The sequence below is a fragment of the Ambystoma mexicanum genome, chromosome 12 (assembly GCF_040938575.1).
Source record: "Ambystoma mexicanum isolate Mex_15411 chromosome 12, UKY_AmexF1_1, whole genome shotgun sequence".
Taxonomy (NCBI): Eukaryota; Metazoa; Chordata; class Amphibia; order Caudata; family Ambystomatidae; genus Ambystoma; species Ambystoma mexicanum.
In genome coordinates, this window is record NC_090936.1 from 635,733,892 (window position 1) to 635,746,319 (window position 12,428).

The 12,428-nt window shown below is 45.0% G+C and overlaps 1 protein-coding gene across 2 annotated transcripts in view; it reads right to left on the reverse strand.

Moving 5' to 3' along the window:
- Positions 1–12,428, reverse strand: part of LOC138513937 (V-type proton ATPase subunit S1-like) — a 645,312-nt gene that overhangs the window by 371,835 nt on the left and 261,049 nt on the right. The window lies entirely within an intron of this gene.

Here is a 12,428-nt window from a genome sequence, read left to right on the forward strand (position 1 = left end):
AGGCAGCGCGTCTCCATCTCTAGCAGCTTTGCTTCCCCAGCTGGTTTGAAGATTGAAGTCTTCTCTCGCTCCACAGTCTCCTCCTGTTGAATTTATGATGCTGCCTTCAGCCTTCCACAGTGCATCTTGGCAGTCCTTCTTCTTTGGTACCTTTGTACTCTGTATGACTCTAGTGGGTGTCTTCATCTCAGTGCCCCTTAAGTGTTTCCTTTTAGGAGGGTGTAAAGATTCTGTCAGACAATAACAAATCTCATCTTGTTCTTCAGGTTTTCGTCTATCAGATGGTCGTATTGTGGGGGCATAGGTATGGAGACTGGGGAGTTCCTCACTGGAATGGGTGTTCTTGTCCCCAAGGGGGAAGTCTCTCCCAGCAAGGTCCTGCTCGCCTCTACCCATAGGAAGAGTACTGCATAGTGGGCTCACCTCCCTAGCCTCACAAGGAAAGGGTCCCCCCATCCCACGGAAAAGTGATTGAATCCCTTGATTCGTCACATCATGTAAGATAAATCTATGTCTTGCTTATTAGGAAGCTTTCTATCAGGTGTGGGTAAAGTAAAAGTACATGTCGTCTGGGGGTATCATGCCAGAGGCAGAAAAGTCTGAACTGGTGCATGGGTTCTAGGATGGTTTTGACAGATGGTGTAGGATCCCCTAAACCAAAAATATAACTCAAAATAGTTTGCACACTTTTATACGCACCTGACAGCTGTTGCCATTTGGAACTGTGCTCTTTGCTTAGGTGTTATGAACAATTCATTACAGTGAAAACCTCTGGATCTGTAAAAGGAGGTTCCACTTGACTGTGTGTAACATATGTGAGATATTCAATTCGAACTTTTAGTCAATAAAAATCTTTTCCAACTACAGTGTTAAAAGTTGTTGATTTGGACATGGCTAGGAGCACCGACAGTGTGGATGCTCCTCTGAGAGCCTCCATGCAGAGCCCGGGGAAAATCAGTGGAAGGCTCTGGGATCGAAGTTAAAAAACAGATGAGATGAGAAAGCAAGGTCCAGTGACCCAGCAACGCATTAGAACGATGTCGGACACCGGCAGAGCCTGATCCGTCACTCTGTCAGCAGGCGCGCTGGCAGAGTGCATTAATTACCGGCCCATCCAGGCCTCTAGAGGGACTGCGTATCACCATAGATGGGGACCTGTGTGAGCCTAGGCCCAGCCTCTGGGGAAGCTGAGAGGAGCGGACCGGTGGAGAGACGCACTAGCGCAGGGGCTATGATAAAGGGGGGTGGCCCCCTGGAGTGGTTCCAGGGCTGATCTCATCGGACGAACGGCAGAGGCTCCAGCGCTAAGAGAACACAAGAGGTTGTCACAGCAGACAAGTTAACCGCTCTGCAGCATCCCCCATTGAAGGTGTTTTGAGAGCCAATGACCACTTTGAGAACTCTTGGGTACCTATGGAGGGCACATGTGAAATCCCTGCAACACCAGCAGTCAAGGATGATCTCAGTGGACACTTGCCATAGGGGGTAGTATTTGACAAGAAGCAACGCCAAAACAAAAAGAAATATGAAAAAAATGTTCAATGGGAGCAGCATTTTCCTTCAGTCTGTGACGTTAAACCATCATGAGGTACAGTTTCTGACTTGAGGAAGGAATCTAATAAAAGGTGTCTGTCAGTGACTGCAAGGTAGGAACCCAAATCCTGCCCTGTCATTAATGGTGCTTAAAATATTGTGAAGCAAATTCTTGTGAGCAAGAAGGTTTCTGCACACCATCTCAGCAAGGGTTACTCAGATCCGGGGCCGGCAAAGCCCAAAGTCATCAGAGAGGCCTGGGTGTGACTGACTGGGAGTGACAGGGAATGACTGACCTGCTTACCCCCATCTGAAGACCGACCTCTCCCAGGGGCAGAGGAGAGCGTGTTCCCTACGGCCCGCAGCAGGTGAATGAGACAGTGGGTCTTGGTAATTCCGCCTGCAGGGTAGCACGCCCAGCGGCACCCAGACACTGAACCTAGACAACCAACAGAAAGCAACCAAACGCGCGGACATGGCCACCCTGTTACAACCCCAGGAGAAAAGGAAGAAGATTGAAACAGTGAGGGCAATGGTCCACTCCCCAGAAAGACCCTCTGGTACTCCGGGGAAGTTGGCGACAAAGGAAGACTTGCTGTAATTCGAGTCTGATATCAAAGTGGAGTTCAGGAACTGTATGGTGGAGCTCTCTGTGAAGATGGAACGTCTAGACGGTCGAGTCACGGAAGCTGAGCAGAGGCTTGGGAAGGTTGAGGATCAGACATCGGAACAGACAAAGACAATCGCAGACCTACAACGTCAAGTACTGTCACTAGAAGCGGAGAGGCCATGGCAGCTAAGCAGAAGGACCTAGAAAACATGGCCAGGAGAAATAATCTTCGTATAAAGGGAGTCCCATCTTCAATCCCGGACCAAGCTCTGGGCAGATATATTGGCAAATGCTTTCAGACTCTCCTACCACACCACGGCAAAGCCACACTGCTGTTGGACCACACCCATAGACTGTGGGGAAGATGGAGGGCTGCCTCTGACCCCCCACCCTGCAGATGTGATCATGCGAGTTCATTTTTACACAACCAAGCAGGACATCAAGGTGGCTGCCCGAGCACAGAATGAAATAATTTTTCCAAGAGTCCTCCTTCCAAATATTTCAGGGACAGGGATAGAGCGGCCCGGGACCTGCCCATTGCATTAGAGGAGTTAGATGCACTAATAAAATCCCTGAAAGCAAGAGCTCGCATTTTTATAAAAATCTTGCAGGTGCAGCTGCTGAAACCCATTACCAAACTGTTCAACTCCTTCCATCAATCCGGACAGGTGACGGAATCCATGACGGAATCTATGAAGGAGTCTTTCACTATCCTCCTTTTAAAGCCTGGTAAAGACCGCAGAGACTGTGCCTCCTACAGGCCAATCTTGTTGTTAAACATTGTTGTGAATATCTACTCCAGAATTGTGGCCAATAGCTTGGTGGCAAATCTACCCAAAATAATTGATGCAGATCAGACCGGTTTTATTCTGGGCAGAACCATGAGGGACAATATATGCCAGGCCTTAATCTTGGTGGAAATAGCCATGATGGATCGCTGTAAGATGGCTCTGCTATCGTTGTTTGCCATTAAAGCCTTCGATAAGGTTGACTGGGCCTTTATTCAGCTGACCCTCGAGGCATTTCGCTTCGGGACAACTTTTCAGCAAATGTTCTTGCCAACTATCACTCTCCCAGTACATCTCTAAGAGTGAATCAAAGTCAATCAGGTGCTTCGCGGCTTACGTGCAGAACGAGACAGGGATGAACCCCTTCCCTCATAATGTTTGCTTTAATAATGGAACCATTCTCTAAACGGGTTAGGGACAACCCGGCGATTAAAGGAATGTCCGTGGGCCAAAATACATATCAGCTGTCTTCATATGCAGATGACGTGATGCTAGCCCCCACGAATGTTCAATCCTCTCTGCAGCAATCCCTGATAGAATTGGGCTTGACAGAAGAGGATATCAGGGCAATCCGCCCCTGCTTCCCAATTACGTGGGAAAGGGATGCTTTGGGATACCTTGGGGTCCAAATCCCAGCACGCCAGGAGGAGCTATAAGCTTGTAACTTCCCACAACTGTTTAAAGAATTGGAGGCAGACTTAGAGAGGTGGAGAGCCCAGGAAATCTCACTAATGGGTCGAATTACAGCCTTCAAAATGCATTTGGTAGCAAGATTCTTATATCAATGTGCAGTGCTCCATGTGGAGATCCCACAGAAACCCTTAATGCAACTCCAGCAAAGGGTCTTCCAATTTATATGGCAGGGGAAGAAGCCTAGAATTCCCAAAGCAGAGATTATGGGTGAGATGCCTCTAGGAGGGATGGAAGTTCCTAACTTGCGTCATTATTACATAGCAGCACAATTGTCACATTTACACGCCAGGAATAGAACTACTGATCACTGCAAATGGTTGGAACTAGAGCAAGGCAGATTCCTGCTGCCTCTTGGATTCTTGCCATACACTTCCTGCCTGGCACAGAGGTATTGGTCCAAACTCCTTTCCTCCATGATAACTACAGTAAGGGTATGGGACTGGGCAAGAAAGCAGACATGTACCCCGGAGGGAAGCGGCCCACGCACCCTTGTCTTTCACAACCCTTGTCTTTTCACAACCCATACATCACACCGGGCCTTCAGCCAGCTGACTTTCAATGCTGGATACAAGGGGTCATATGCCACATCTCACGACTCTTCGAGAATGGGTCACGCCTAACTTTTGTAGAGTCCAAGAACAGGTTTGGAGGCTGAACAATGTAGATATGCCCAGATCAGGCATTGGATAGTCCATCCCACAGTCCAACCGGGAGCAATCCGGGAATTGGGTGCCATTGAACACGTCCTGCTAGAGAACCCGCGGGGTGGGACCATATCCCAAATATACAAGCTTCTGCTGGTAGATATGTGGTTTCTCTGGCCGCGCTATATGGGCAGTGGAAGGCAGACATAGCCAGCCCCACAGATGAGCAGACATGGGTGGACATTTGGTTGCAAAATTTGCATTCCTCGAAATGCGTAACCAATAAGCCTTTAAGCTGGCATACCATCGTCAGGGAGGGTGCAAGTTGGACCCTTGGGAGGGGGGCAGTTAATGGGAAGTTTTGCTCAGCGCTCTCTGTCTGCCTAATGATTCAGCACCAGTTATATGTTTGTGTTTTTCATATGCAACCGAACTTAAATAAAGCTTCTGCATAGCCAACGCATATTTAGCATATACACCTTAAAAGCAGTGGTGCTGTAGATAATGCCTTTTACAATAGGACATGAACAATTTGCAATCTTAGGAAGCTAAGAATGTAATGTTACCTTGTCCATGAAGGCACAGTATGACTAGGAGAGGTAGGTCATGTGGTATCATGTGAGTGAAACCCTCATCTTGTTTGTGCGACTTAAAGGAGCAATATCAGTGATAATGCTGTATCAGTAAGCTCTAAATGCACACTGCAGCATCAGTGGATAGTCCCTTAAAATGTGCTGATAGAGAGTAGTCACAAGGCAATGGACCAGGTCTCCCCCTAAGAAAGTACCCTGAGCTCTGCATTTTAAATCCCATGCCTCTGAAGTTCAGGTCAAAGGTTTAAGAAAGAAATACACGTTAATAGAGTAGCCACAGCTAAAACCTGCGGCCTAATTCACAGAAACGTTTTATAATGGTGCAATCCCATTGGAAAACTCTGTGAATCAGGCCTATTGTTTTTTTGAATTCTAGGTCTGGGGTAAATAACAGGTTGGGTCCTCCTGGTATTTAAGGGCGCAATGTTCATCTCTCTTTCTGAGGTGAGGCTGCAGACAAGCTCGCTATTGTCAGAGAAAAGGAGATGTGTGTATTTAGAAGACATAACATCATTGCTTAAGGAAAAAATAGGAAGTGAACTTTTCTCTATGAGCTTTGATCTGACCATCCACCTGACTGATACTGTTCAGAGGATGATCATAAAGCAATTTGTGAATTAAAAAATGAAATTTGAAATTTTGGAATCCGTGGCAATTTTCTGTATGCCCCAGTCTCTAAATATGTAGATCTAATTGAATACAGATGCTAGAAGATATTACAGTAGACTGCTAGATAATTAACATTATGAAAAGTATTATGGCCAGGTTTGTATTTGAATCAGAGTATTGGACAACAAATGATGGTGGTGTTAGGTGAGGCCCAGGGAAATGATGATATAAAGCCACCTCTGTAGAGAAATGCTCCATCCAGCTGTGAGGTCCTCTCCTTAGCTCAGCACGAAGTCGGACCAGTCGCCACATGGCCTTAGGATAAACGGTGGCAAGGCAAACAGGTTTATTTAATAGCATCTGCTGTGCTACGTTTGGCAAGATGTGGGGGAAGGTTGCAAATGTCGCATGAAAGCAGAGGAGGAGTGAAGTGTCAGGCAGATAGGTATCAAGAGCCAAGAAGCCTGGAGAGCCCAGCGCAGGAATTAAGATGCAGGGCTGTTTAGGCATACAACCAGACCGGAAGCAGGAAGAACAATATCCCAGAAGGACGAGGACAGCCAGGGGTTGTGGCAAGGAGGAACATCCAGGGTTTCAGTAGGAGGAAGGCATGCCAGCCCAGGTGGGCATCTCTTAATGCACAGTGCAAGAGTTGCATTAGTATGCCAGAAGTGACAGAGAGTGCAGCAGCCGTTGGGTATAATGAACACCTTCTATACTGGTGTACATTGTTCACAGCATGCACAATTATCACATTTATTTAAATGAATAACTTTAACCAAATTGAATCACCGAGGTATGCAGCAAAGTCTGGCCTTGATATTACAGAACTGTGACCCTAAAAGGATTTGTGTTTGTAAGGGTGAGCCAACGAATACCATGTAGATAGTACAATGATTCTAAGTAGTTTCTGCATAATATCACAAACAGCAGAGAGTATTTGGAGAAACCCTAAAATATGACAGTTATTTCTTCATTGTAGGCCCTTCCACCGCTCCCTGTTGGAATTGAGTGGGCACTGCCTGTGTATCGCTGTTGTGCTGGTGGGGCAAAGCTTCCTGCTCCCACAGTGCCGCAGATAGTTCCCCTCATCGGGTGTCATATGTAGAAGGTGGAGTATCTCAATGAAGATCATTTGAATTAAAATGCGTTGATAGTGTCCTTGTATTTCTAATTTTCCTTAATAGATATCATATATGTAGCCTGCCATATGAGGCCTGGCCTGCTAGTGCTCAACCGTGAATCCTTCTCTTTCATTCTGCCACAGTGTTTATATATCATCTTTTCCTTCACTGGTTTGCTGAGGTTTTCCTTCCTCAATCCTAATTTAAGGATTTACCAATGACTAAAATAATTTATACGCTCACCCTCACAAGGGGACCTGAGTCCCCAAGGGCAGACCATGTACCATGCATCATATGTGAGTACCCTAGCATAGCAGGCTGTGGTGAGTACACTGGTGGATGGCAACCTTTTTATAATTATAGGTGAAAATAGTTCTCCTGTACCCATGAGAGTGGGCCTCATTACGACCCAGGCGGTAAGTTACCGCCTGGGCCGTGACTTTGGGCCTCATTACGACCCAGGCGGTAAGTTACCGCCTGGGCCGTGACTTTACCACCATGGCGTAAACGTAGTTTACGCCATGGTGGTAGGCGGACTTACCGCCCCATTCCGAGGTCGGCGGGGCGGTATGTCCCCAATCCCCATTTACCCTTCCCCATTCCCATTTTTGCCCCATAGGGCATAATGGGAGTGGGGAAGGCGTTAATTACGCCACCGTAAATTACGGTGGCGTAATTAACAACATGGTCCCTTAGCGCCATGGATTTTAACACCTGCTAAAAGCAGGTGTTAAATCCGCCATGGCGCTAAGGGACCTCGTACTCAGGCGGTAAGGGTCGGCGCTGTTTACGGTGCCGTAAACCCCTTACCGCCTGAGTTGTAATGAGGGCTAGTGTGTCTGCGATGTATAGGTGTGTACAGGTATGTGTGTGGGTGGAGGGCGTTTTGTAGGCAGGTGTGTGTGAGTATGTAGGCAAGAGAGATTGTGTGTGTGTGTGTTAACAGAACAGGCCTACATTCGCTTCTGAAATATTCTCTGGTAGTGGGAGGGCAGGTGCAAAGTTTCAATGTGGTAACCTCACTCATGAGGTGCCTGACAAAAGTCTGAAACAGATACATGCCTTTCATTTGAGCGTGGGTTACCTCAAGCCCCAATTACCCCAAACTGGAGGGTCAGCTTCACTGAACGATATAGACTATTGGGGACAATTCAATGAACATAGAAGAAGTCACTGATGCAAAGAGTTAATTTGAGGAAAACTGCTGGAACCTGAAATCTTCCAAGACTCCTCCGGGTGGTGTAATTGGGCCCCAGTCCCTGCTGTATGTGTCTTCCATCTATCTAGGGGAGGCAGAGGATTATGCTCGCCTACCTCGAATCAGCAGGGCAAGCATTGTCGAAGCCTCATAACTCTGTCCTCAAGAACGTGTTGCTTGCCTGATCCCTATGTTGTTCCCAACAAAGGTGGGGCGAGGGAACAGGAACCCAGATGCAATGGCAGCAGAAAGAGCAAGACCAGTGACCACTAGAGAAACTTAACAGCATGAACTGAACAACCACCTGGGTTTAGATGTACTTTGTCTCGTGCTGTACATAATTAATTACCCACCTGAAATAACAAATGACATTACATTAATATAAATATATATATTTATTTATTTTTATTTATTTATTTGTCTATTTATTTATTTATTTATTATTGGGCCTGCGGTGGTGGCCCAGTAGTTATGGTTACGTTGCTAAACCCATAGGAAGAGCACTTTTTGGGCGGCTTTTAAATTTGCTCCCCGTGGACGAAACCAAACTTTGCGAAAAAAAAGTATATGGCCCACTCTGAATTTTTTTGCCAAATTTGGTGAGGTTTCATCAAGGGGGGGCAAAGTTGTAAGGGGGGTCCCAAAATGATTTTTTTTCCATAGACATAATGGGAAAAAAATGTGCTCACGCCTACAGCCCAAACCGCTGGACTGATTTTAACAAATAATCTCTGGGGAGGTGAGGGGTGATGAGGATGGGATGGGATATGGCTGCAAGAAGCAAAAAAACAGATGTGTTTTGCTGCGAAAGTCTGCGAACAGTCCGGATGTTCGCTAACAGTCCTGTGAAGTTCACGGACACCTTTGCATTTCAGGGTTGGTGAAAAGCAGTTCTTAGATGGCTTATAACTTTGGCGCCACTTAATTAAACTGCATGAATTTTGGACTTATATTCTTGACCTAATTCCGAATGAGTCTGCAAAGTTTGGTGGGATTCTGTAAAGAGGGTGCGGAATTAGAGGGGGGGCAAAATAATATAAAGGCTTACAAATGAGGTGCCATTTGACAAATTTACTCAAAGGTGTGCCTAAACATTATAGATCTAGATATACATGTTTTGGCAGGATTTTGTCAAGAGGGGGCAAAATTAGAGGGGGGGTCCCAAAATATTGTAAAGGCTTATGATTGTGGTGCAATTTGACAAATCTACACGAAAGTTTGCAAAAAGGTTTTAGATCTAGATATAAATGTTTTCATAAAGTCTGAAAGGATTTTGTCAAGTGGGGGCCAGGTTATATGACTATTGTATGTGCATACATTTGACACTTTTGAAAAAATAAAACATGGGTGGATTTCCAGCAAACTGGGGAGCATTGGCAAGGATCTGAAAGCATGGTTTTGCAAATGTGCCTGTGTTTTATTGTTGAACAAGTGTCATAATGTAGGTACAAAAAATAGTCATATACCTTTTTGGTGACTGAGGTATATCCGGTAGCCAAGGGCAGTGGCCAGATTGTCCGGGTAATGGAATAAGGTAATGATCTGACAATTTGGCTACTGGCCATGACTGCGAGGGACAACACATTGGGTTAAAATGGCCATGTCTACCTGGGACCGGCTTTGTGGTAAAGTTGTTCGAATTTGGGATGGGTTTGAAAGGGAAGAAAAATGTGCTTGTAGTAATATGGTCATAGGATTCTCTCTTTGCCTTCTGCAGGCTGCCATCGATAGCGAAGAGGGGCCCTGTATTGAACCCCACCTTCCCTTTCCATGGAGGCCATCTTGGAAAAGAATTTGCCTTCCTACATCGGGTCGCAGGAGGCGTCCCAGTGTAGGAAAAAAAATCCTTTTTTAGCACCCCGGGTTCCCGCTTTGGGAACCTAGGGTGCTAATGGCCTTCATCCCTCATTACAGGGGCTGGAATGGGGGGATAATGGTCCAGAGACCTCCTTATCCACCCTCACTTCGCTTGGGCTGATAACTTGGGCTGCTGGGCTGGTATCCACCGTTCCAGTCCCTGGAACAGGGGATAACCGCCACAATATTCCCATTAGCATAACACAAAATGCAAATGGAAATGTTGGAAAATCTTATTGAGTCTATGTACTCTACTGAATAATGTAAAGTAGATGGAACCTATACATTTTTTTAGTTCTATTTTTTAACTGTGAACGGTGGTTCCTAAAGGAATATTTCTTTTGTTGGTTTCGGATGTATTTTTTTTTTTGGCAGGAGAGCTTAGAACGAAAGGTGGGGAGGGAAATGAGGGAAGAGGCACCAAACACTAATATCGAGGGACAGGTGGACAGGGGGAAATGTTGCGCATGTGTTATTTCTAAGGTAGGGGCAGTGTTTCTCATGCTCCTTGATTACAGCTGCAAAATTCCCTCTGCAGAATGTTTTGTTGTAGTATGAACAGAGGACTGTTGTCTTCGAAAAAAAAATGGATCAAGAGCCTCTTTTGTTGCTTGCAAGGTAGCTGATGGGATTGTGTTACAGTATTGGTTGAGGAAGATGAGGTGGAGGAAGCCAGCCTCTTACTTGCTAAGAAAGGAACAACCATTCTGAGAGCATTGCGGTCATTGGATTTAGTGTGGAGGCACATGCAGGTGGTCCAGTAGGATTACTGTCCGGGGAGTCCGCAACTGAATGCAAAGTTGCACTAGTGCATTTTACTTTGGTAGCTTTAGCCTTTTTTACATTCCCAACAGTGGTAAATAACTGCCACACCCATGATTCTCTCTGCGTGCTAGAGGTGGGCACTTCCTCTACCTCATCTTCTTGGTCCTCTACATTGTCTAGGAAGTACCGCACTTTTTTTGTTTTGAAGGTCCTCCAGCTGGTGGTGGTGGTGGCTCTTGGGGAGGAGGGATGGCATTAGCTGATGCCATTTCTGAGATAAACAGCAGTTTTGCAAGTATGTACTGTGTACTAGATTGTTAATGGATAATGAGTAGGAATAGGTGTAGGAGCTGTGCAAGGGAAATTTTGAAGTTGAAAGTTCCTAGATCAGTAGAAAATGCAGTTCCGAACTGTCTGCGAAGCACAGATCTTATTGCGAAGTGCAGACGGGTTCTCGGACACGTCATCATGCCGCGTGCCAGCGTATGGGCATGTGGCACTGTCCGTAAGGTCCGCAATGAAGTCAGATGCTCGTAGATGACTACGAATGCAAAATCAGTTGAAATAGTTGCAAAAAGTGCATAGAAGAGTTAAAAATGAGGCTAGAAGGTGGAAAATGGCAGAGATTTAATGTGACACTTTGTAAATTGGACACAAATATTGCTATATTGGGTAAGTATGATATTAGTAAGTTGTTGGAAAATAGCATGCACTGGTAAAAACCCATGATATTCACTGAAAAATCTTTGTTAAAGGGACAGTATGGTTAAGTTGCACTAATAAAAACCTATGAAATTCAATGAAAAAACGTTCCTAAAGGGACATTATGGTTACAAGTAAAATTGAAAAACCCCAGAAATTCGCCAGTTATGGTAAGCTAAGCCACCATAACTCGCACCTCCACCGTGCACTGTTAAGACTAACACCCAGGACATCAAGGATGACATCACATGTGAAATTAATTTTGATGAAAAGTCCCTACAAGGGGTTGTGTTTGTATTGTTAGTAACAAGATGTCAAGGGTGATTGGGAGACCTATCATGAACTACATAATCTATTATATAATGTACTCATCTAAAATCATTGTATTGGAATGTTGTTGTTAATACAGAAACCTAATCATATATAAACATAGGCAATGACTGCAGCATACACCATAGAAGTAATTTCGGATAGTACACTAATGAATGCTACCTTATCAGAGCTTTGAGTAATGTTAAACATGTAATAACTATCTAACACTTCAAGACTTACAACACTTGTGTTAGTACAAACAATACATCTGAAGAACCACAATGCATACTAATCAGAGGCACATACAGGGAAACTAAAGTAAGGAAGAAAGAAACAGTATCATCAGAAAATGTTAATAACATTAAACTTTATCTTCATGTATACAAATGAATTGTGTGTTTGAGGCCTGCTTGTTTCCCCATGTATGTGCACCATGAGCTGAGACCAAACCCTAAAGAAAGTACTTTAAGAACATGTGACAAGGTTAACATCTAGCTATATGGCACCTTTTCAATTGTAGTATTCTGACTGCCAGTGAACAAAACCACCTGTCCTATATATGTCAAGGAACAAAAACAAGTGGCCCAGATATGTGATGTCATCAGTGATGTCATCAATGACATTTGTGATGTCATCTTTGATGTCCTGGGTGTTAGTCTTAGCAGTGCACGGTGGTGGCGCAAGATATGGTTGCTTAGCTTACCATAACTGGCAAATTTCTAGGGGTTTTCGGTTTTACTTGTAACTATAATGTCCCTTTAACAAAGTTTTTTCATTGAATATATATATATATATTACATGGACGCGGTAGCGTCCATGTAGTTATGGTTAAGTTGGTGTTTCCATAGGAAGAGCATTTTTTGGGTGGCTTATAACTTCACTCCCTCTGGACGAATCCTCACCAAACTTTGCAAACAAAGTATATGGCCCACTCTTGCAAAGTTTGGAGAGGTTTGGTCCAGGGGGGACAAAGTTATAAGGGGGGTCCCAAAACTTTTGT